Source organism: Felis catus, chromosome B3 (genome assembly GCF_018350175.1).
Source record: "Felis catus isolate Fca126 chromosome B3, F.catus_Fca126_mat1.0, whole genome shotgun sequence".
Lineage (NCBI taxonomy): Eukaryota > Metazoa > Chordata > Mammalia > Carnivora > Felidae > Felis > Felis catus.
The window spans coordinates 141,136,166-141,162,258 of NC_058373.1; the positions used below are offsets into that span (position 1 = coordinate 141,136,166).

Below are 26,093 nucleotides of genomic sequence, written 5' to 3' on the forward strand. Positions count from 1 at the left end.
TGGGAAGCACCCACAAACAGCAGACCAAGCCCTGAGTTTGACCTCAGGGCTTCGCAGACCTTGCTCCGTAAGCTTAGCAAAGTCACCTCCTGCTTGCGGCTACCCCGGAGTGGAGGGGCAATGGAAGTATCTCTCCCTCTGCATGATCACATTCTGCCAGGGGCTTTGCCTGTCTGAGGACCCGCCTGATCCCAAGGTGACAGAGCTGGGAATGACTTCACCCTTCAGAAGGGAACCCTCCGTGTCCACCCTTTGGGGTGACTGCCCCTAGCATATCCTGAGACGTTACACAAAGGGCAGAATTCCCATGGCAAAACTTACGCACACAGCGGGGCGATCTAAGGTGAGAAGCGAGTGGTTGTTCCATCGCAAACAAGCCCCACGATGGGAATAAAAGCTTTTCTCCTTAGACGCCTAGATGTGGGGGAAGCCAGAGCTATGGGAAGGTTTCACATTTGTCCACACAATTCTCAGGCAAATTGCCTTCACCGAGATAAGGAAACCGAGGCACGGGTGGTGATGGGGCCCACTCGGGGCCCTCCTGTCATTTCAGATCCCGGGCAGAAACAAGCCACGAGAGCCCTCCACGTTTCTAGGTCTGTCACCCAGAAGCTCATTGAAAGGCAAGCCACGCAGCTTGATGACAACCCAGGAGTGTGCGCGTGGCTGAGAAGTGGCAGGATCGTGCAGAGGAATCCGCTCAGCCACCGAGGGAAATGAGCCGGATCTATATCCGTCCACACAAACAGATCTCCAGAAATACATCACTGGGGCAAATAGAAGTGGGCTGATAACGGTTCCTCACAGTAGGATATAGGAGACCGCGTATGTAAATATGTAAATGTTTAATCACGAAAACAGTAATACATAGTTTGGGGGAGATGGGCGTAATTTTAAGTGGATGGGAAGGAAGAACATGAAATTCATAATAACGGCCACTTCTGTGGAAAAGGAAACGGACCAGGATAGGAATAGAGCTGGGGGGCGGGGAGGCGCGCAGCTGTAGATTTATCTGTACGGTCCTTGAAGTTTTTAAAGTGTCCTCGTGCATTACTTGCAGAATGGTTCAACTATGTACATGGAAAAAATAACTGAAGGAAATATGAAAAAGCATAAGTAGGTAATTCTGGATGGTAGGAAATTGAGGCGATTGTTTTTATTTTTTTCAAATTTCAAACAAAAAAAAAATACTGTGTAAAAAAGCCTGGCTTCAGATCCCACCTCTGTTGAGATCATAAGAAGCTATGAAGCTCTTGGGTGCCTCCTTTCCCCCTGTGCCTCAGCTTCCCCCCCGGTGACCGCAGGCATCGGGTCAGACAGGCAGTCCGGCTGCTCTGGTTCTCAGCACTGTGAGCTCGCGCAGGGGCGGCCCAGATCCCTCCCTAACCAGGTGGTGTTTCCCAGCCGGACGGAAAATAGACCAGATGTTTCATGCAGAAAAATGTATGGATTGTGCACAGACGAGGCAAGAAAGGAAAGAAGACAGACAGAAGAAGAAGCAAGCAATTGAAGATCCATGCTGAGAAGCAGCCGCAGAACCTTGCTGAGACAGGACATAACTCTACCTCTCTCCTACCTGCACACACACACACACACACACACACACGGCAAGGCTGGAGAAGTGATAGCTCAGACCTCAAGCCTGTCTCTGCTGAATGGCCTCCAACAAGTTCCGCGAGGTCTCAACCGGGAAACCGGTTCAGCCTATGGGCAAGTACCTTCTTCTAGGCTCCCCCGACCACCTGTAGCTCTGCCTCCCCAGGGTGAACAGCACAGAGCAGGTCGCACTTCCCCATCTAGCAGAATCGAGACAGCGTAAGCCACTCCTGGGTGCCTATTCTCACGCCACCGCACGATCCGCATCCCACCCATCTTGCCATGTGAAACACGCCAAGACAGTCGTAGTCTGATCCAATCCCAGTGGCCACCAGCCAGGGAGGAAGGAAAGGAAGCGTGGGCCCCCAGTCCCCAGAATAACGAATATCAGCTCCCTGGCCTGCACGGCTGGCACCGGGCTGAACTCCCACGTGCGTTTTCTCACTGGTCCTCCCGGCTCCAGATGTCCCATGCAGAAAACCAGAGCAAGGAGTGCCCTGTCCCATCCTGCACCTGCCAGGCCAGGCCAGGAACCCGGCCCCTGTTCGAGGGTTTTGGCTCCAGACGAGGTGGCCACATTCACACCATTGCCATTCAGTACATTCTCAACGTTCTGAGGCAGTAAGCGGCGATCATCCAACCATGAAGATGTTTGGAGGAAGAAGAAAGGGTGCTTCGGGGTCGTCGAGCCAGCGACTGCCATCTCCCGCCTTCGGCATCTGCAGAGGGATTCATGGATGCCCACCTCACAGTGCTCCGGAGAGAAGCAAGCGAGAGAGCGCGGGTGTGAGAGCCCCGGAGCGAGAAGGTGCTGGGCCAACTCCTCCCCCTTCAGGACAGCCCCCAGCACAGTCCACAGTCACAACTGCCCCGGCCCGTCCTCTCCCGGCGGCTAAGACAGAGCAGTGGGTTCCAACGAGAAGCAAGCTTAGCGCCCCGCCGCTGGCCGCCTCGGGTCTAGTCCTGCCTGCGGAGTTGCAGGATGTGGTCAGCTAGAACAGCAAGACGCGTATGAAAGAGCTTCCCAGAGGCCTTTGCAGCAAAGCCACAAGTTGGGGAGATAATTTGTTGCCTTTGCCCTCTTTTCGCGTGCAGACTCTTACGGCTACCAAAAGGAAAAAAAAAAAAAAAAGTCGTTTTCTTCCAAAATACTCTTCCTGATCATGAAAGGGCAAGCGTGGAAATTACGAGGCCTGAGAGGCAAGCTGCTGTGCCAGCTTGGAAATCTCACCAGGACACCGGACAGTGTGCATTGAGAAAAGAATCCCAACCCGTTTAGGAGAGCACGAGGCAGTTCTTCGGTAAAGCGTAAATCATCTGGGCAACGGGAAAAACCAGAACAGCTCGCCAGGGCCGCTGGGACCTCAAACCCGCCCTGCAAACTAGCACTTTGACGGGCTTCGTGGAAATGAATCCAAAACATTTTTTAAAGGTCCCTCAAAGCACAAGGGGCTTGGAAATTAACAGAAGAGTGTCGTTTAAAAAAAAAAAAAAAAAAAGCACCCTTGGGGCTTTTTACCAAACCCGAATGTTTGCGAAAACAAAAACAAGTAACTATGGTCTGGTAGCCCAGCCATTAACTCTACAGCTCAGAGTGGACTCTGGGCGCCCAGAGGGGGCGCAAACACAACCCGTGGCGCAGCCCTCCCGGTGTGGCCGCCCGTCGACTGAGATGTCGCTACACGGGGAAGTGGCCCACACCGCACCTCTCGGTCCCTCCTGCGTGCCAAGCAGGGTGACTCTGGGGAGCAAGCGATCCCCGTGCGGCAGAAGGGCAGGCCTCACCTGTGCGGGCCCCATGCAGCCTCCTCCCCGGGGGGCTTTCCATCAGCAAGCGAATGCCTTCTCTCCTTCTCCGTCCAGCCTACAGCACCAGGACTCATTTTGTAGCTGGCTCCCAGGGCTCTTGAAAAGTAGCAGAAGTGGGTGGTGGGAATGGGCCGAGGGAAGGCGGGGCCAGGATCACAGTGGCCTCAGGGAGTTCGGACAGTGAGCAGGACCCCTGGCAGGGAGCAGAGACCTTGAATTCAGAGACTAATCCAGAGGGACATGGAGGGGATGAGACCCCACCCCACCCCCCAACCTTACTACCCCCTGTGTTGTCCACTGTGAGAGCCTGAGGGTTGCATGTAGGTTTACTGAGCAGGCCGTGGTCCTGGGAACCATGTGTCCAGAGGGTGGCAGAGGAAGCGAGGGAAGCAAGACGGGGCAGGGAGGAACTTGAACTGCGATTCGGTTGCACGTGGAGGGTCAGCTGATACCAGGGAAGTCCCAGACCCAGGCTGGACCGTCAGGGATGCGCCCCATGCAGGCAAAGAGGCTGGGCTCCTGTGCCTGACACTAACCACGCTGCTGCCCCGATGAGGGTGGGTGACCTTGGGCAAGGAAGCTTCTTTGGGCCAAGGGCAATGTCCAGAGATGACCTAGCCAACACTCTGGGCACCTGGGCAAACAGCTGAGTGCCCCTGCCCGGAAGCGGGACTGGAACACCTCACGGCTGCATCACCACCGCTTGACGTCTTGCGCTGCCTGGACCATTAGCTTCAGATACTAAGCTCACTCTCCCTGGGAACAGCTGCTCCAGGGTCCTGGCTGGTCTCTTTTCCTGGGAAAACTCCTACGAGGGAGGTTAATAGGACACACCATAGCCACGGCAGCTGCCCTGGCTTCCTGGCCACGTGTAATGCTCACCAGCCCCTTGTTTACCACCCATTCCGCTCCCCTCTCGCTGTTGGCCAGCTCTCTCCCAGCCCAGGTGGCTGGCCTGCAGTGAAACACCCCCTCTCACCAAGACTAAAATGTACCTTCAGGAAGCAAGGGAAGTAGGGCTGGGCAGAGAGAGATACTGAACTCCGATGAGCCCTGCCCCCATCCTAATTAGGGATCTGACCCTGGCAGAGCTGACCTGCAGGCTTTGAGACTTCAACGTCTTCTGGAATACTCCGCTGATCTTATAATTAAGACTTGGGCCTGATCTACAATGTTCTGCCCTCCAGGAAGACAAGTCTCCTTATATGCTGCCCTCTGGCTCTCACACTTAGCCTTTAATTGGTGCTTAATCACCCTTAGCCTCCAGTTGTCTCTGCAATGCATCGGTTGCCCCCAGCAACAAGCGTCCAATTCCATAATACTTCTAATTACTACCCCCTCCCTCCCCACCTGAGAAATTGCACCTGCCAGGGCAACCCTTCCTCCAATATCCCATCCCATGTCACCACCAGCAAAAGGCTCACCCGTCGCATTGCCGCAGCATGCCCGCGTCTACCCATATGGCACCGACTACCAGTGATGGGCTTTTTATTGCCAGTGGGTCAGCAGGTGATCTGGCTCCAAAATCCTATCCCAGGGTCCATGTCCTAGGACCTCTCCATCAACACTGGTCACCTGATGGACTCCCAGGTAATGGGCCCTGGAATGAAATGTACATGTGGGAGGCGTATTGAGGGGAGTTCTCAAGATCCACACCTGTCACAGAGCGAGTGCAAAAGGAGCGAGCAGAGCAGCGAGCTGAACTCTGATGCAGTCCCGATGAAGGCTTCAGCCAGTCCCATGCGGAGCTCTGAGTCTGGGATAACCCATCAGATGCCCTTAAGAGAGAGAAGGATGCCAGGCCTTTGTATCCCCACATGGCACAGTCACTACGTATGGGATACCCGCCCCCCCCTCCCCCGCAGTGGGGAGGGGAAATTTCAGACAAGGCGGCTTCCTTCAGCCAAGAGATTCCCAGAAAGGGACACAGCTCCGAGCCAGCATTGGCCAATAGCCCCAGTAGCCAGGAAATGAGTTCTTTGCTCCTAAAAGGGTTTATACGTCATCAATCACAGCGTCTGCTATGACATCTATGCTCCCCAGGAGATAAGGCAAAATTCGTCATGTAGTCACACAAGTAAGCATAGAATTACAAACCCTGTGAGGTGCCATGAAGGCACTGGGAGGTGCGGAAGTGTGCACAGAGCCACAAACGTCCAGCAGCGAGTGTCTCTGACTTCATCTGGAGGGTCAGGAAGGCTCCCAAGGAACAGAATGCATGCTGGGCAATCCCTGAGGAACGAGTATACACGACATCAGTGAAATCAGGAGGGGACAGAGGCAGCCAACAGAGGAGCAGAGAGGTGTGAGCCAAAGTCAAGGTCCAGGAGGGTGGAGGTGTTCTTGAAGAACGATAAGACGGCCCAGGTAGCTGGCCAAGGGGCAAGGGAGACCCTGGCCTGAGGTTGAGGCTGGAGAAAACAAAGAGACAGAGCCAGATCATAGTCATACAGGTCCTGGGACGCCACGGTGGGGAGTCTGGTCTTTATGTAATGAGCTACTGGGGCTTAATTTAAGAGGAGCGTAAGCCGATAGGCATATGGCACACTGGTCACTTTATTCGGGGTCTCCAGAGTACCTGCCACTGCTGACTTCAACACTTAGAAACGTGGATCTGCTCTGTGGCCACCAGTGTGTGCTCTGGAAGTGACCTCAGGTGACCTTAAGTAGCCCAGGACACGGTTGGGGGACAGGTCAGTGGGAACACTGGTCGGGCAGGCACCCCGGAGCAAGACCAGAGCATTCCTAGAGCAGCCAAGGGGAGGACAGAGGAGTGATCGCCACTGAGGTCCGGCTTGGGTGGGGCTACAGTTCTGGAAGGATGCATGCAGGCGGAAGAGGGCCTCGGGGCAGCTCATGGGCAGAAATGACAGTGGAGAAATGTCTTGGATGACAAGAGGGCCATGTGGAGTGCCAAGTCCCATCAAGCGGGTGGATTCTCTAGAGGAAGGAGGAGAAGGCGGTGGGGGCCAGTTCACAGAGCACATTGCACACCAGGCTTGAGCCGCCTGTCCGTCCTTCCCGTCCCTGAGAGCTGAAAGCCATGGCATTAAAGAAGGCAACTGGGGCATGCTCCCGGACTCTTGTGGTTGGCAGAATAAGGGCCCTAAAGATGCCACATCCTAACCCCCAGAACCTGCGAACACATCACCATAGATGGCAAAAAGGGGCTTTACTGATAGTACTGAGTTAAGGACCTTGAGATGGGGACGTGATCCTGGCTGATCTGTGTGGCTCAACACAGGAGTCAGATTCTGAAAGCGATTTTAAGATGCCGCCTTTGCTGCTGGCTTTGAAGATGGGAAAAGACGCTACAAACCAGAGACCTGGTGGCTTCTAGAAAACAGAGAGGTCAAGAAGGCGGATTCTCCCCCTGAGCCTCCCAAAGGGACAACGCCTTGCTGGCACCCTGTTTTAGTCCAACGGGACCCACTTCAGACCTCTGGCTGCCGAGGAGAGGTGAAGGATCGGGGGGGGGGGGAACACTAGAATTCGGGCGGCAGAGAAGGACAGGACTCTCGGTTTCTGGGCATTCATGCAGAGGACGAGACGAGGAGACTCGGGGGCTGGCCCAGAGGAGGGCTCTGTGCCTGTTACAGGCCCTCCACCAGGGTCCCACCTGCGTTCTCCCCTGCAGGTGCAGACCTCTGAAGGCTTCCGGCACCATCAACCTGTGTGGCTCATTCAACCCTCTCAACATCTTCCCTTTGCTGAGCTACGTGCACTCAGGAGCGAAGGAAGTAAAGTACAAGTCCTAAGACAAAACTTTCCCCGCAGGACGTACCAGGGCCCTTGCTGCAAAGTCACGGCCCTTGAGGACGTCAGCAACCTGGTGCTGCGAGCCCTGGCTGTCCCCACCCAGAAGGACAGAGGGAGGGAAGGAGGGCAGGAGCACAGACTGGTTTTGCCTGGCGAAGCTCCCAGCAGTGGAAAGGCTGAGAGGCAAGGAGGCTACGTGGTGACCATGACCCCAGCCCTTTGCCCAGCGTCCCCTGGTGCAGGGTCCCTGCTCGTGCACCTCCTCTCTGTTCGGGAAGGGCCTCCCTCCAACGAGGGTTGGCAGCGTCGCTCAGCTGGTGCCACGGCTCTTCAGTAGCCCGTGCCCACGTCGGCTTCCCTGGTGATGTGCCTCCCGCTTGCTCTCCAGCCGTCCTGACTCGGGCCACAGCGGAGTGACACGGGCAGCACTGTATCACAGACTTCTCCAGGCGAAACGCGCTCCCCTGCCGTCGGCCATGCCCCCCTGTGTGTGTGACCAGATGTCAGCGTCCCCCCCTCCCCCGACCCCGCTAATCGCCTTCCTGTAACTGTCCTCCAATTTGCTTTTCCTTCTGGTGCCCCCGCGCCCCACTCTGAAGTGAGCACAATGCCTGAGGTGTAGGGAGCAGTGCAGGCTTCCTTCTCCCTTGATCTAAGCTCTGAACCCCTCGTAACGCAGCCTCAGATCCCATTAGCTTTTTATGAACTGTCGTATCATCCTGTTGACCTATATTGAATAAGATCCCCCAGGCACCTGCCTCGCGATTCTACAAAGCTGCTTCGCCCCATCCTGACCTCGCGCTCTGGTTATATGAACCGACGTGTGGGGCACTGCATTCATCCACTCTCCGTGGCGCACGGGGTTCTGTGGTCCTAGGTGGTTGCTCTGTCTTCCCCGCTAGGTCCGGCCTCCTCCAGAGCAGCAGCCGTGTCGTGTGCGTGTCTGAAATGACAGACTGGCCATAAAACGTTAGGGGCTTGGTTGCAGCCATTGAGGAACGGGAGAGAAGAGACAGAATGGGGACAAGAAGAGGGGACATCAGGCAGGGCTGCAAAGGCGGGAGGAGGTGGGGGGTTGCGGAAAGAATGGAGGAGGGAATGCAGGGAAGGTGTCGCACCTGGCCGGGCACGGGTAGGTCTGAGGCATGATGGGAGGAAGCCACGGTGACAGGGGACCTGCCGAGACAGGCCGAGGGCGTCAGGCAGGCTCAGGACCATCAGGCAGAGGTGTCCCCTGAAGTGTCTGGACAGCAGAGCTAGGCAGGGGAGGGGTACAGAGACCACATGACACGAAGGGGAGGGGTGCTCTGGGCAGCACTGTGGTTCAAGGTGGTGCTGTCTGGTCTGTCCCCTCTCCTGGGAAGGCACCAAGCCTTCTCTCCGATGTAGAGGACATTGGGGGGGTCTCTGGGCTGCAAAAGCAGAGGCTTAACCCCAGGAGCCTGGGCTGGGTACCCCCCTCTGTGGGGGCCATGCAATGAAAAGCTACAGAGAGCCCAGGAGCTGGGGAAACTGAGGCCAGGGCTGGGCAAAGAGGGGAAGAAAAAGGACTGGAGAGGTAGATAAGATGGTCTGTGTAAAGCCATCAACGCAGTGCCTAGCGCTCAGCAATTACTCGTTGAGTGGTGACAGTGGGGGTGGTGACAGTGCCGGTGACCATGGCAGTGGGTAGAAGGAGGGAAATCAGGAAAAAGAAGCAGAAAGGAAATAACCTGGTGTCTCCTGAGAGCCTGTCAGGTGCTCCCAGCACTGGCTAGCTGCCTTCACCTCCTTTATTTCCATTGCTCGGCAATTTTAGGAGGTGGATAGACTTACCTTCATTCTGCAGATGGGGAAGCCAAGGCATGAAGGGTGAAGACATCGCCCAGCTAAAAATGGGCAGCACAGGAGTCAGGGTCTATGTGATTCTAAAGCTCCTGCCTGCCGGTGAGGGGGAGAGACACAGAAGGGGTGGCATGAACAGCCCCAGGGAACTACACGGCTGGACACAGAATACCCAGATATGGGCTCTGGCCCTGGGGAGCTCCCAAGGGGGCAAAGGGGAGGCAAGAGGTGGTCGGGACCAGGATCCCATCAAATGCAGACCGTGCCACAGTAGACGGTACACAGCATCCTGGGAGCACAGAGGAGATGGTGGGGGGAGGACTTCCTGGAGGAGGTAACGTTTGAGCCGAGCCCGATGTGACGAGCAAAACATTTTTCCAGAAGATGGGGGCAGATTTGGCTTAAAGCGGGACTTGAAAATTGGCAACTCTCTGGCAATTTTTTCTGCCCTCTGCCCCGCCCCTAATTCACCCACCTTCCCCAGCGGGGTCCAAGTCAACAGTAGACCGCAGGGCTGCTCCAAAGGTACCCACCTTCCTCGGTCTTTGTTCGCCCTTCTATCCAAGAAACCTTCAGATTCCATCCTCTCTGCCGGAGGACATTCAGTCTCTGGCCAGGAAAAGGGCTGCCTTAGCCAAGCCAGCTGCTGGCAAAAGGCCTCCCCCAGAGGACGGAGGGGTTCCTAGCCTGGAGGGAAGGCATACATCGATCGGCAGAGCACAAGAGGAAATAGAATAGTATCTCACCCAAACCAGTTACGTAATTTTTAAAAGGCTGCTCTCAAATAGGAAGAGCATTTATCTATTATGACCATTTTCCATTTTTAGTGGTAATTGAAGTTTTTCATCGGCGGCTCATGCTAAAAGCACCAACACATTGTGATCTTCCCCGCCCGTTCGAATGCAATTAGAGAATTTAATCAAACTCCACAGCAAAAGCAGTGCCAGCCAGGCTATTTTTGAATTTTTCCATCTAGAATCATTTGAGGACTTTTTAATTGTTAGCTGGGTTTATTTATTGAGCTCGGGCTTAAAAGAAAAATAAACAGCAAGGAGGCGAGAAGTGGCTGGAATTGCAAGAGGAACCCAATCCGTGCGATTTTAATCAAGTCTGTCCTTGTTCGCTCCGGTGGTTTACCTAAATCCCAATGAATTCAACTTCCAACCGGGTCTCTAAACATCACAGTATTTACATCTTTCATCTATTATGATATTTCAAATCAGATTGTTATAAAATTGCCCCAACTTTGGGCAACTGTAGATCATAAAATAGGAAACATTATTGCATTAAAGGAGAGGAACTGTATCTCATTTAAAACACATAAGCACATAATTTCATAGATATATATCTGTAGCTGGATATATATCTATGAACAATGAAATTGCCCCCAAATTAAAAGCCTTCTGGCTATATATTTGTAAACACAATCAGATCGCAATCCAATAAAGGGGCCCTTTTGAATTAATGTGTGTCACATGGTCTTCCTATCATTGCATTTGTAACTTTCCTTTTGAAAGCTCACTGCCTTTGTTTCCGTAAAAAGGCAGGAGTTTGTGTGTGGCTTCTTGTTTTCTTTGGCTGATGGTACACGTAACCTTTCCTGTTTTTAAGGCAAGAAAATTGGATCGTAATCGTGGAAAAGACCAAAAGAAAGAAAGTCACCCTTTTATACCTGCACTGAGGGAGAATCGCCAGCTAATTTCTCATAACTCCTGGCATATAACACTTTGCATTTTAAAAAGAAACTGTCACCTCACTCATTTTTATGATTCTGATAATGAGAATGGGACTTACATTGTTAACCAGGAAAGTGAAGTGATTTTATATGCGCATTAAAAGGGAGAGACTATTCCTTTAATTTAGCTCATTTAAAACAAAACTTTCCAAGTGACAACCTTTTAGCTGTAATTCACCCATCCTTTGCAGTTCAGTTCTCGTGGGAAAGTCATTCCTGAGACACAGGGTTCAAAAATGAGTGAGTCTTCCTCTTTCACAAACGAAGTCGCCTCCGGGGGGGACCGAAATGTTGTGTGAGTTTATTGCAAGGCATCCCGGAGAGTTCGATGGAAGGAATCTACACTGAGAGATCCAGTCACGACCTCTGCTCCGACACACGTGGTGTTTCCAAATGCCCAAGGGCCACACCACCTCAGGCGTCCGAAATCCAACTCAATAAGGCAAAAAGAGGACTCATTGTCTCGTGTGTCACCAAAATCTGTGGTGAATAGATTCAGGCATGGCTGGATCCAGGAGCTGCAGCGAAGCAATGGGAACACAGTCTATCTCCAGCTCTCGGCTCTTTTTCCCGTGTTGGCTTTATTCTTGGGATTCCTGTGGTGGTTCTTAGCAGGTCGAGGCTTCTGTCATCCTTGCTGCTGTTATACTCAAAGAAGATCGGGTCCCTCTTTGCACCGGAAAAAAAGCCCCAGTGCTCACTCCCATGGACCACCTAGGGTCATAATTCATCCCAGAAATAATCATCAGAGTGCTACAGCAATGGGACGCGCGGTGAGCCCGTGTGCAGGTCACGTGCACAATCTTGGACGAGTGGAATGAAGTCAATCCCACCCAAATGATATGGATGCAGAGAGGGTCTAAGACACATCCTCAGATGTGGCAGGGCTCCAGAAAGGGACAAACCGCTAACTTCGGAAATAAATTCTGAAGTCCATTCCTAACGTGCTGGTCCCCACACATTCACCTACAAACCAGGATCTTGGTTCAGATTTCCGGCTGGAAGGTTAAACTCCTTTGCAAGTCATTTGAACCTCTGTTTTCCTCATCTGTAAATTAGGTACGGCACCACTTCTCCCACGGATCGTCCTTGAGGTCGTGCATGTGAAGGTATTTACCAGAATGCAAATAAACAGTATTCTTTAAATTGCATTTATTTTTTTTAATAAATCATTCTAACGTTTATTTATTTTTGAGACAGAGAGAGACAGAGCGTGAACAGGGGAGGGTCAGAGAGAGGGAGGCACAGAATCCAAAGCAGGCTCCAAGAGCTGAGCTGTCAGCACAGAGCCCGACGCGGGGCTCGAACTCACGGACCGTGAGATCATGACCTGAGCCGAAGTCGGACGCTCCACCGACTGAGCCACCCAGGGGCCCCTTTAAATTGTGTTTAAATTGCACATTATCATTACAGGATACTATGGGAAGTGACTCAGTAGAGGACACCAAATCAGTGTCTAAATGAGTCACGATAGATGCGTTTATTGTAATCATACCTGCCTCCATGTCTGAAAATCTCCAAGGAAAGGGGTACCAGGGTTTGTGCACTTGTCCTTTACTGTGATGTATGGGCTCTGTCCCCGTTAGATTCAACCTGAATTGTAAAGCACTTCAGATATTCTTGGGGAAATCTGCTGGGATGGGTAAAGTCAGTTTACAGCCATGATTAGCATCTGAGTCCAGAGAATGGGTGGCCAGATAGGCAACTCCAATTTTAGAAATTAGCTTTGCCTTTTCTTCCATTGTGATGGCTTTATTTTTTGGTGGGGAATATGGGCTTTATTCAGTGAATACACTTCACATATGAGCATTGTGAAAATATTCCAGCAACACCAAAAAAGTGCAGAAGAGCCAGCGGGGGAAAAAATTATCCAAAATTCCACTACTCACGTGGCCGTGGTCATCAATATTTGGTAAACATCATCCCAGACATTATTCTGTTGAGAGAGAGAGAGAGATAAAAGGACAGGTGAAAGAATAAAAGATAGATAAGGGGATAAAAATAGGAACATGTTATGCACACTATCTTTAATATTTAAAAGTACTAAATTCTCTTTGATTTGAATTTAACAGAAGGAAAAAGGAGTTAAAGTAAAATGGGAAGACTTATTTCAGCTACCTAGAATACGGTCTCCTTGCTAAAAGATCCCTTTAAATTACGAAAAGAGATTATAGCACCCGTTGATTTAGAGTCATCTTTAAGTTACATTTTAATTTTAGACTATTAACTCCCTGCTATGAAGGAAGAGGAAATTAACACCATATACTTCCCCCCCCCCTCAGTTTTGTACCCGTTGTCTCGCTTTCTACTATTTACATTTTGTTCCGTGAGCAAAATTTCAGTTGGTCCGTCTTAATCCTTTACTGAACGGCAATGTTCCCTGTCTAACCATGATGTTGTTATTCCTGCATTACTTATTCTAGGGTGTCTTTACGTTGTCTCAATTTAAGGCACAAGATCAACCGGGGGGTTCTTTTGGGGAACGGAGCTGTGTTTATTTCCCCCCAAGGTCTTAGAGGCACTGCACTCTGCAAGTGTGTGTGTGTTTGTCAATATTTCCTTTACATCTGAAGGACAAATCTAACTTGGCTTAAAATTCACAGAGCACGCCTCTTAATCCTACCTTCACCACTTTGTAGATGTTCATTTTCCAGCACTGACTTCAGTTGTGGAAAATTCTAGGATATGCCTTTATGCCTTGAAATTTGCACGTTCTCCTAGAAGCCAATAGGGCTCCTTTCTTACTCATGAACTTCAGGATTTTCACAGCAGCGTTCATTGGTGCTGCTCATTCCGTATCACATTTTCCTTCTGAGAAGCCCGTTACTTATTTCGGTAAAGTTTTCTTCAGTTATATCATTTAACATTTTTCTGTGTCACCTGTTCTGTGGCCTCTTCCTAATGAGAGACAAGGTTAAGCATGTGTCATATTTCTCTTCTCTGTTTATGTACCATAAAGATATATCCTGAAGATATAATCATTTAATATCCTTATGCTTTGAAAGTGGATGGTGTTTTGGTGGACACAATAATTAGGGGGGCTTAACTGGCATTTGGGGGATGAGGGTTAAAAATCTCAACATCTTTCAACACGCAGAGACTTGTCCCATGACTAATGTCCCGCTGAAAATGCCAATAGGGCTCTATTAGAATTAATGTCTTGGATGATGCTTTCTGCAGTGATGATTCTAATTTTTAAAGACTCTAACGAGACTTTAGTTTGTGTTGCATTTTTCTTTTCCACAGCAAGTTTTCTTCTGGAGTTCCGCTCACTTTTTATCCTTTCATGTTGTTTTAAAATTTCCCCTTTGGGCTCTACCTTCAAAAATCGTACTTTCGATCATATTAATATTTGTACGTTTATTGATTTGTCATTATTTTTATTAATAGTATGTGTCTAAATTTTGCCACTATTTTCTTTGGACAATTAATGCTATATAGTCCTTTTATCTGCCTTTTGGTGGGGGAATTCTTTTCCTCGCTGTTTATGGTTATTTTATTTTTTTCCAGTGTGATAGGTCACAGGCCGGTTCCTCTACGTACCTTTTTGGATCGGGTGGAGCTCGTCACGTGCTGACCTGGGCCAAGGGGAGAGAGTAATGAACTGGGACATCACATGGACACAGACTGCTGTGCAGAACTCCTCTGTTCTTCCACGTGATTTTGTTTACCCTGAGGTAGGTCTCTACCTCATATCTGGTCTTTACCCTGCCAGGAAAGAGGCTTTCCTTTACCATGGGAGGCCTCTGCATTTGATCTGGAATTTCCTGCCTTTCTGTGTTCCCCCACATTGCTTTAAACCCACACTTTCCTAAACAAGGAGCTTTGGTCCGGGGCACCAAAAATAGCATGCTGGTTTGGGCTCTTCTGTACCCCTCCCCCACCCATCACTCCACAATGCCCAACCAAGTCTGCGTGGGGACATCACCTGCCCATGCCCTAGATGGTACTGTGATCATCAGTGGGCCATTGGATATACCTTTTACCCCTGGGTCACTTACTCAGGGACATATGCATCCTGCTCAAGGTCCAAGGAGGTGGATGCCAGCTCTGGATCCCCTCCTGGTGTCCTGCCCTTCACAGGTTTTGGAAGATGCACGTTATGTCCCATGGCTTGAGGCTGAGACTTTTCCTTGTTTTTAAGAAAGTGAAAAGTTGTTTCATTTTATCCTTTGTTGTCTGGGATACGTCTCCAGGGACAGTAATAGAGAAAAATGTCCTACACCAGCTTTGTTAAAAGCCTGGCTTGAGTCCTGTGTAGAAACAGAAGGGTTCCCGGTTTCAAAGGGTCTTTGTGATCTTAGATCCATTTTCCCAGATGCATGACCTCAATCCTCAGTTTCTTCACTTTATCTCAGATTTATCTGTAAAATAGGAACAGTCACTCTTCCTAAACCTCACCGAGTTGTTCTAAGAAGGAAATAAATGAATTCATGGAAAGGGCTCAGCACAGCCCATGACGGCCAGCAAGTACTCGGTAATATCTCCTACTATCGTTACGATTATCCTCACCACAAGTCCACTATCACTGTCAATGTCACCGTCCTCCTGTGGCCGATGTGCAAACCGAGATTCAGGTTAAGGGACTGTCCCAAGCTTTCACAGAAAATAAGAGGCAAGCTAGCTTTCAAAACCCACACCTAGGCTCTACCAATTTCTTCGCCCAACACTTTCAGATTCCCTAGAACTTTGAATCAAAATGCACCCATTTCATGGACGAGAGAAAGCAAAAGCTGAGCTGCCTGAGGGAGTCACAGACTCAGGACTGGAACACTGACCTTCCACAATGTGGCGCACAAGGAAAGAGGCAAATGCACTCGTTGATTTAGGCCCAGAATGTGACCTGACGGAGAGAGAGAGGACAGAGAGAGAGGAAAGGGGAAGGGACAGGAAGGAAAGTGGGTCCCACCCACCGGTGCGACCCCAGGCGAGTCCTTTCACGTGTCTGAGATCAAATGCCTCATATGGAAAACGAGGGTAATAACTGCATTGCAAATGTTACGCAAACAGTCTTGTAAAACAGAACTCACTCCTTCACCGCAGTTTTGTTTCAAAAAATTGGTATTCCATCAGTATGTGCCTCTGCAAGGTCATCTCTCCCTCTCAGATCTATCTACTTATCTGTCTAAACATCGGGAGAATGTAAACAAAACACACTCCTGTGTATTTTTCCGGGTGGCAAGGATACAGGCGATTTTAATTTTCTCTACGCCTTTCTAAATTTTCAAACTTTCCCGTAAAGAAAAGAACATGTGTTATTTATATTACCGAGGAAAACGCAAGTCTTACAAAAACATTGATTCTGCAGGGTTGTTGTAGGATGACTGAGACAATGAGGGAACGCGAGGGTGGCAGGGTTCTGCAGACACGGGTTCGTTTCCCTGGCGCTGGCCCGTGACCCCAGCGCGCTCCTGCCTTCTGCCCGTTTCCGCACCAGCCGACCGGGACCGTGCGGATTCCTGCTCGGCCTGAGGGTTGAACGGGATTCCTCGCTTAAATGTCTCACACGAGGCCAGGCACACGGTACGCGCCCCCCCCACCCCCCAAATGCCAGCTCCTTTGCCTTCGCCGAAAATTCCAGCTGGATCATCTTCGGGACGCGCGGGCCAAAACTGCGGCCAAGAATTCCTGAACAATACTGTTTATTTATACAGTAGGAAGATTGAAATCGTTATGCCTTGACTGGCAGGAGCTATTTATAGGCCCTGTTCCCAGCGAGCTGTTGGGAGCAGGGCACTCCTCGACAAATTTACCAACCCCCCCCGGCCTGGCCGTAAAACTGCACGGGTATCTGTGTGGGCCTTGGCCTCCCGACCACATGAAAGCGGAATCCCTTCCCGATTCCATTAAGCTCAAATCATTGCCTGCAGTAAACAGAGCATGAGAGGGAGGGGCCTGCAAACCTTCCAAAACGGAGGGGGCGGAGCCAAGCCGAGGGAGCCAACGCCAACGGCCTTCCGCTCAGCGCCACGTGTGGAGTCCAAAGGGGGGCAGCCGTGGATTCCATCGGCGCCCCGGATCCCGACGAGGCCCTGTGAGCCCTTCAGCGTCGCCCCCGGGGTGTTGACGGAGCACAGCCCTGGAGGGAACACCGTGGGTGTGAACGGATAGGATTGGGGCGGCCAGAGGCAGCGAAAGGGCCCGCGGGCTGGAGGAGTCCGGGAGGGCGCAGGTGGAAAGGCTGGAACCGGGAGCTGCTCGGTCAGAGCGGGAGGACCGTGAACAGGCGCTGGGACCTCATCGCGGAACCCACCGGGGACACCCGAGCACGTTAGACGCTCGGTTGATGCTGCCTGGCCGGAGAGTGATATACTTTGGGCAAAATTAGGGTGGAAGGGGGTCTCCGGAAGACAGGAAGTTGTAGCTTTATTTCTCTCCTCGAACTTGAGGTCTCCCCAGGGTGCCGAGCTGCACGAGGCCACACTGGGGCCAGAACCGGGAGGGATCAGGGCCCACACAAGTCCCTACTGCCTCCAGGCCAACTGAAGACTTTTCCGGAGTGCCCGGGGAGGCCCCACGTGGAGCCTGTACTCTGCAAAAACCTTGGCCTATTTTTCAAAGTCAGGGCATTATGAAAAACCTGGACTGTTTCTTTGACTTTCTTCCTTTCTTCTTTCCTTTTCTTTTCTTTCTTTCTTTCTTTCTTTCTCTTTCTTTTTTTTCTTTTTTCTTTCTCTTTTTCTTTCTTTTTCTTTCTTTTCTTTCTTTCTTTCTTTTTTCTTGCTTTTTCTTTCCTTTCTTTTCTCTTTCCTTTCTTTCTTTTCCTTTTCCTTTCTTTTTCTTCCTTTCTTTTCTTTCTTTTTCTCTTTCCTTTCTCTTTTTCTTTCCTTTCTTTTCTTTTTCTTTCCTTTCTTTTCTTTTCCTTTTCTTCCTTTCTTTTTTTCTTCCTTTTTCTTTCTTTCTTTTTCTTTCTTTTTCTCTTCCTTTCCTTCTTTTCCTTTTCTTCCTTTCTTTTCCTTTTCTTCCTTTCTTTTTTCTTTTTCTTTCTTTTTCTTTCCTTTCTTTCTTTCTCTTCCTTTTTCTCTTTCTTTCCCTCTTTTCCTTTTCTTTCTTTTCCTTCTCTTTCTTTCTTCTCTTCCTTCCTCCTTCCTTCCTTCCTTCTTTATCTTATTCTTTCTTTTAACTGATCCTTAAGTTCAACATGCATTTGCATTCAAGGGAAACCCAGACCACATGTTTTTAATCCATCAACCCTTAAATCATCAAATGTCGTAGGCCAATGGTGTGCAGGCCAACAGGAACAGCAGAGCCTTTTAAAGACGTTCCTCTCTCTAGCAATCAGGAAGTAGCCTTTTTCCAAGAGGAAACCAGATTTCGACGCCAAAGGGGCTGCCGTCCTCAGCCCCAGGCTCAGCACCCTGGAAAGCCAGGCAGGTTCGGAACTCAGCACGAGTGTGATTGCAATCGTGGAGCAGAAGGTATTTGGGGTCTGAGAGGCTGTCTTTTCTCCCGTCCCCACCCCCCACCCCCATTCTGCTGAAGACCTGAAGGAGAAAGGCAGGAAAAGGGAGAGGAGGGTCCACTCCCTTAAGGAGACAGGACCAGTGAGTGGGGACCCCCCTGGCAAACAAAGGCAAAGCAGATCCTCATTTCACATGTGTGACCTGGGGCGGGCCGTGGGGCCACTCAGTCTTCGCGTCATCCTCAGGCAAGTGGAAACCAGTGTGGGCTCCAGAAGACCGCGGTAAGGAGACACTGTTCAATAGAAGGGAAATGAAATGAAATAAGGTGAAACAAAGAAAAGTGCGTGGAAATGCACATCAGGAAACACACCTGGCCAGACAGAACTCCATTCGCTTTTGCCTACACTCAGAGCCAAGTCTTGCCCAGGTAGTCACAGTACCTCTGTTCCACATACCCACCCACCCGCTCTCTGGCTCGCTGGCTGGGACATGGGCAGGGATTGCACAACCAGGCCTCCGTGGGGCGAACCGATAGAGACGGAAAGTGGCACAAGAGAATCTGTCGTGCAATGACCATAACTGTCAGTATCCACAACCAGAGCTCCTCGCTAAGAAACAGTAACAACAGCCGATAATGGTCTGTCCCCATCCACCTCAGGTTCATCTTGTGGACCTCTTGCCACGTGCCCCGTTCTGTCATTTCCCCAGGGCGGAGGTCTGCTTGTGTGCCACAGTGACACGTGCCCCCTACCACCCGTGGCCTCAGACAGACAGATCCCAGCTCCCGATCTTGCCCATGGACCCTTGCTGGGGAGAACCACGTTCAGTTAGAGTAGAGGTCTCCGTGTGCACTATTCACGCGCCCCCCCAGTCCACAGCCCCCTGTCCCCAACAGCTGCAAAAGTCCGGGACGGCCTGTCCCTACTAAGTAACGTGCAGTCTGAAAATACTGACCCTGGAGTCAGACTATTTCGGTTTGATTCCCGGCTCTCATCTGAGCTGTGTGAGCTTGATCAGGTTACTTTGCATCTCTGTGCTTCAAAACCCACCCACCGTAAAACTGGATACCGATCGTCCCCACTTAATGATGGCTTTGAAAATTAAATTAGTTAGTGCAAAGTACGGAGAACAGTTCCCAGCAGATAGTGCCCCCCAAGTGGGCTTGCTAGCATGGTCAACATCATTATGGGCTCAGAGTGACAAAAATCTGTGGGCACAAAACAAGCACATAGCACAGAGGAAGCTGTCTCTTCCCCCTGCTGTTCCTTTCCCTACCCCCCCCCCCACCAGCAGCAATTCCAATGGTCCAGGGAAGCCTGCAATCATGGAATCTGAATGCTAGGAGGGGGTGAGGTCGGGTGATCCTGTCCAAATACTGCCTTTGGGATATTTCGCCTCTTTTTTCTTGTTAGCTCCCAACAACAGGTGAGTCTCCAATGCTTTGAAATCTCCTAAGAAGATTTTTCCCATGTATGTCAACAGCCCATCTCCCCAGAGCTGGTGATGCAGAGAGAACACGTTCTCAACAACCTGGACCACCCACAACCAGCGTCCTTGACCAAGCGGCCCCTCCCATCTGCTAATTGGGGCTTGGAGAGACGGCCTGAGCAAGGTGGGTGGGGTAGGTGAGCAAGAAAGGGAAGAAGATGGAGAAATAAAAGGGGAGTCGGGCCAAGAGGCACTGCAAAACTTGATCTTTTAGTTCTGCTGTCCTGTCCAGAAATGAATCATCACTATCTGGTGAAAAGATGTTTGAAGATCCTGGAAGAAATTCTGTGTTAAAAATAACAGGACTTATAGCCAGAGGAAAGGATGTGCAACCCTATATCGCGGGGACAAGAATTGTCCCCTAGCATCAGAGATCAGAGCCAGCCACGGGTACCTCACCGGAACCGAAACTCTTCCTGCCTTCAAAATCTTTTGGAAAAAATTAGAAAGTGTTGCAACGGGCCTTGTGTTGGGAGCCATGTGTCACTCTGACAGTCGGGAACAGCTCTGACCAGAGAAAGAGACGTGAGGGCAATTAGCGTGGATCCCGTCTTTCCTGTTGCTGCGGCAAGGGTGAGCACAAGTGCGGACTGGCCGGCTCATTTGTGTAGAGATAACAATCACCTCCTCCTCTCGCCCTGTCCTCACGCAACAGGGCAGGTCTCAGCATCAGGGTGAGCCTGTGGGCAACGGCTGGTCGGGCGGCCCAGCTGGTCAGCAGGAAGTAGGAGATGCAGCCCAAGCGAACCCCAAGTCCACGCGCACCCATTTGGGGTGCAGCAGTCTGCAGGGGGTGGGGGTGGAGGGTGCGCCACGGCCTCCCCCGGGCCTTGGGCCTCTGGGAGCTCGTTGGGGAAACGAGGACAGGGATGTGCCCCTGTGCAGAGGTGTCACAAGGGACAGAGTCTACCCCAGCCCCAGGCCCGAGGCAGGAACTGAAACAAATATGTGTTCAGCTGAGACTGGGGAGGTCCCTCCTCGGCACCTTAGAGCCCTGTCCGCCAGAGTCCGTGCCACCTGCTGGTCTGGAAGACAGTGGGGGGAGGGGAGGGGAGGGGAGGAGGGAAGAGGAGGGGAGGGAAAGAAGGGGAGGGGAGGAGAGCTGGAAAACTCCAAAACTTTCCAGGGGTTGGAAAACCAACAAAAGACAAGTGGTCACACACGTTGGGGGGCTGGGGGGTCGGACAAAGCCCCATGTGATGCTGCACAGCAGACCTTCTCCACGTCCTTCAGGTGCTGGCTTGCTTCTTAAATCTGCAAAAGGAGACGGCATCTTCACTGCCCAGTGGAGCACTCCACCCACACACACATCCTTCAAGGCACACACTGAAAGGTACTATCGCACAGCCCTGGGCGCACCAACTGTGGCCCCTGCCCACCTACTGGGCGAACCTCGACCCCAGAGGGCAGGAGACAGCCTGCTCCTGTTGTCCGGCGGACCCAACATGCAGTCCTGGCTGGGCCGCTTCGAGCTGGGCCATCCTGAACATTCAGGCTGCGTCACTGTGGACAAGATGTCCGTCTTCTCTCTGTGCCTCCGTTTACTCACCAGAAAAGATGGAATGATAAAACCCTGCCCCTGGGGAGGCCTAGGAGGGGAAAAGTTGAGCTCGTGGACATGAATGTAAGCATCGAGCCTGCCCCCTTACACCAACCATCCCCTCTGAGAGCCTCCCCATGTGCCTCTGCGGTCCGTGGAAGGGTGCCGGCCACTTCCCCAGGACTCACACCTTGTTTCCTGAAAGACCAAGGCAGGTCTGGACCTGGTAAACCAAATCTGGCTTCTTCATCTATCCAATGGGCCATGGTTATGAAAGAGGACAGGAAATGAGGGCTCAGTCTGTCAGCTTCAGAGAATCAAAGTGGGGTGGGGGAAATCGGCCTTTTCTGACAGGTGGTCCCATCCCACCGGGAGGCAACTTTTTCCGGGTACCCCTCCGCCCACAGAATGGTCACTCTGAGGCCAGGCCTGGGAGGCCAATCGAGGACAGAGACAGCCACGGGTGAGGAGATAAATGAGAAGGGAAGGTGATCTCACCAACACGAATGGATGACCCATCCATCAATCCAGACGCAAGGCCAGGATTTATGACAAAGTCTTTTCTCCCCACCCGGAAAATCTTCCATGTGTTAGAATTGGGCATTGTCATCAAAGCCCTCCTGATGGAACCAGAAACAAGTTCAGCCCTGAGCAGCATGGTCTCACTCACACACACAGCAAGATCTACCCTCACGAGACCATTTCGCTGTGGGGACAGCCACTCCAAGCCCTGCAAGTGACCCGTGTGAGGCCCCAAAGGGCAATGGGAAAAAAAATAATAACAGGGAGTTCAAATCCAAGCTCCACAGCTTAGAAGCCAATGCCTGAGATTGCTCACCTTCGTGAAGGTGTTTTCAGCTTGACGTGAGGTAAGTCCAGGAGCGCCCAGCATGGCCGCCTCCCCACCCCTCCCCCACCCCCAGTTTGGATGCCAGGGGCTCAAACCAGGCTCTGAGCCTCCCAGGGAAGCTTGATGGGCCCCATCAAAGTGCTTGGCAAACCACTTAGGCGTTTCCAGGAAAAAAGGGAGCCCAGCTTGAGGCCATGGAAAGCACGGTCCCCAATGTTGAGTCAGCCTTGAGTCATGAGCTAAAAACACGCTTTTGCCAATTACAGCTCTCGGCAGCCATAATTAATCCAGGGCTGATGAAAACTGTGTTTTTCACTCAACAGAGGAGGGAATTTCAGGTAATTAGGCATACCCTCATGTATCGGTAATTTGCCTCTTCACATGAGCTCTGACCGCCATGTCCAGGCCTTACCTTCAAAAAAAAAAAAAAAAAAAAACTTACACCAACATTAACCAACAAGCTATGTCTGATTTCAAAAGATTACCCTTCGTCCTTAAGTACTCTGAGTGCAAAATGCTAAATACACAAGCCCTTAATTGGTTTTTTTCCAACCCACCTATGTGAGCCTCTCTCTCGAAGAGAGCCGCTGCTCATGGGCTATGCAGCCACGTTGAACTTGCAGATGATTCTGCTCAGAGCTGATCCCAGAGCAACACGCTCTGTGGGCAAAAAAGGTGGACACGTTGTGTTTGGATCCATCATTCATTCAGTCATTTGTTCACCTCACCCCTACAGGGAGCCTGCTATGCACTGGGCTCTGGGCTCCATAAGGAGCTGGAAACCCAACTCGAGAAATTGCAACTCGAGATGGTGGTAGCCTCCGAGACCAAACACTTCCTTGTACAGGTGGGACTCCCAAGGCCTAGACCTGCTCGAGTTCACCAGCAAGTTGATGGCACAACAAGGAAGTGGAGCTGGGTCTGCGCCTCCCAGTGAGCCCAGGAGCTCACAGAAATCCCAGCCATGCCGCCCCCTCTGCTGGGCGGCAAAGGCAGCCCCTCCAGCTTCCCCTGGGTACACGGAGATCGCCAGATGTGTCTCAAGGTAGGCCAGGTGGCTACTTACAGAACCAGGTCTTTCCCCCCAGGCCCTGCCCACCTACAGGACACTCCCAGGAGAGGCTCCCGGGCTCCCATGACTCAGGTGGCTCTCCCAGGACAGTGCCATTCTCACAGCACGTTGGTGTTGCAATGCCCAGTCAGATGAGGCAAGTAGGACGTGTGATATCTGCTCAACATTTCCAGAGAGCCCAGGGGAAATTGCCGAAAGCCAGAATTCCTAACGGCTGAGGCCCAGCACCCCCAGGACCCCACCCCTGACTTTCTCCAACATCGAAAACCCCTTTCCTGTTCTTTTAATTTAACAACCTCTACAGAGAAATGGAAATAGAAATCGCAGTCTACGCTGGCTGAGCACCAGCATCTGGGGAGTCAGGGGAAGAGGGGGTGTTGTGGCCCCATTTTACACAGAAGGAAACCAGGGATTTCACCTTGGGAATCCCTTAGGGTCACCCAAGGACTGAAGGCAACTCTGGGTCTGCACCCAAAGGACGCCCTAACAATCACAGTGTTACTACCACTGACAACCTGTGGGCACACACTTGTGCTGGCACCGTGCTCTGCCCCAATGGGAACAGCTCACCCAATCCTCACAGACCACACGGAGAGAGGAGCAGAGCTCAAACCCGGGCTCTGACGTATAGGGATGCCTCACTGCTGGGTGGCACCACCATATCCAGTCCCAAGCCAGGAGGGCAGGGCTACAAGCTGGGCGTGTCACTTCTCCTCTAGGAACCCCACATTTGTGAAATGAGACCAGGACGCCTCCCTCAGGCTACAGGAGCTGAGAGTACACGGTGAGCATTCGAGGCTTCTCTTTTGGTCTCCACCTCCAAACCCACGTCTTGCTGGTCCACACGTTCCTGGACCTGGATTGGTACATCAGTTCCGCAGACACAACGAACAACAGCTCTTCCGTGAAGGCAAACACCGTGCTGTGAGCTCGCAGGCAGGTGGGCGAGCCGGCCAGCCCCTCCCCTGCGCTGGGCCCGTGGCTCTCTCCTGTGACCTGGGGCCCCAGGTAAGAAGGATCACGCATGTCCCTTCCGCTTTTATCACGCTATGGCTCTAAAATTTCAGAAGTTGTTCTTAAGTTACTTATTTCCTGATTCAATAGGCCAGAAGCATAAATGTATTCACCTCCTCCTTCCCAAAAAATGACATCAGGATAGGGCACCTGGGTGGCCTAGTCGACTGAGCATCTGACTCTTGATTTCAGATCAGGTCGTGATCCCAGAATTCTGGATCAAGCCTTGCATCAGGATCTACACTGAGTATGGAACCTGCTTACGATTCTTTGTATAAAACTGAAAAAAAAAAGACAGCAGGAAATCTTTTACTGATCACCTATATGATATGCCTGAAAAATACTCAATGTGTCTTGAACAAATTGATTCATTCACTTCTCTAATTTATGCATTCCCTCACAAATAAGTGAGTCTATGAGTGGATGAATGGACAGACAGATGGACGGACAGACAGATGGACAGATGGATGCATGGGCAGACAGACCCATGGGATGGACAGATGGATGAACAGATGGGTGGATGGATGGATGGATGGATGGATGGATGGATGGACAGTTGCATGGATGGATGGATGGATGGACAGGTGGACGGATGGACGGACGGATGGATGGATGGATGGATGGATGGACGGATGGACAGATGGATGGATGGTTGGACAGATGGATGGATGGATGGACAGATGGACCAACAGACAGATGGATGGATGGATGGATGGATGGATGGATGGATGGATGGATGGATGAATGGATGGCTGGACAGTCGCATGTATGGATGGATGGATGGATGGATGGATGGACAGGTGGACGGATGGACAGATGCATGGATGGATGGATGGATGGACCAACAGCCAGATAGATGGATGGATGGATGGATGGGTGGATGGACGGATGGATGCATGGACGGATGGATGGATGGTTGGACAGATGGATGGATGGATGGACAGGTGGACGGATGGACGGATGGACAGATGGATGGATGGATGGATGGACGGATGGGTGGATGGTCGGACAGATGGATGGATGGATGGATGGATGGATGGATGGATGGATGGACAGACGGATGTTGTATGCTCAGAGCATGGTACTCTGACAGAGGTTCACCCTGCATCAGCCACATGGTCCCTAGGTGGCATTCCCAAAACCACAGGGCACCATCTCTGGCTCTTGCCCTTGAGGACATCTATGAAGGTGTCTGAACTTTCATTTCTTTTTTACTAAAATGGAGCCTCTAATGCCTATTTGAACCAGGTAGTTGTGCAGATTCAAAGAGCGTGCCTGGCCTGTAAATACATAGTAACCACCACCATTATTGTTTATTTTTTCCTAAATCGCTGTAATTCACAGCAGAGTAATGAGTGCATGTCCGAGAAGGCAGCACTTGAGCACAGTCTGCTTCGGATGGGACTCATAAGTGTGGCTGCAGGAGTAGGGGCCTTCCAGGATGGGGGATGGACAAATGGAGGCGAGGAATCGGGGGTCAGGACAGGAGAGGCTGCGTCCTCAGTCCCTCCACCCAGGGGAACAAGGACGGCTCAGGCCACCGCGTGCTTGCCTGCCTGGCCGAGAGGAGCAGCTGGAACAGGAGACGTTTACCCCTTGGTAGGAAGTAGACAGCCCGATCGGACAGAGATGTGAATCCCAAGGTGAGAAGGTGGCATTACCTTGTTAGGCAGGGCAGCCATGAAGGATTTTGACTAGGAAAGTACTAGAGAAAACAGCCTTTATGAAGATACATTTCACAGTGGCATGAGCAAAAGATTTGAGGCCTGGAGAGAGGAGGAAGGTGCGGGATTCCAGGTCAGAGAAGAAAGGAACACAGAAGCCATGGACGTAGGACGAATGCCTGGATGGAAAAGCGATTGTGGACGTGAACCCAACAGGCCAGCTGTGGGGCAGCGGGGAGGAGACCACTGAGCACCGAAGCCAGGTTCAGGGCTGGCCACGGAGGAGCTGGTTGGGAGGCAGATGCTGAGCTCAGGACAGGCACATGTTTTGAGCCACAG

General features: G+C 51.5%; 2 long non-coding RNA genes across 2 annotated transcripts; both read right to left on the bottom strand.

Moving 5' to 3' along the window:
• Positions 1 to 828: 828 nt before the first annotated feature.
• On the bottom strand, positions 829 to 11,939 carry LOC123386202. The gene is made up of 4 exons (XR_006599978.1): positions 5,503 to 11,939; positions 4,830 to 5,005; positions 3,382 to 3,598; positions 829 to 2,701 (listed from the first exon to the last, which is right to left on the bottom strand). It is a non-coding gene; the product is annotated as an uncharacterized LOC123386202 (long non-coding RNA).
• Positions 11,940 to 11,990: 51 nt separating this feature from the next.
• LOC109501021 lies at positions 11,991 to 24,289 on the bottom strand. The gene is made up of 7 exons (XR_006599977.1): positions 23,647 to 24,289; positions 22,357 to 22,416; positions 20,778 to 20,868; positions 14,725 to 15,087; positions 14,267 to 14,431; positions 13,347 to 13,621; positions 11,991 to 12,659 (listed from the first exon to the last, which is right to left on the bottom strand). It is a non-coding gene; the product is annotated as an uncharacterized LOC109501021 (long non-coding RNA).
• Positions 24,290 to 26,093: the final 1,804 nt, after the last annotated feature.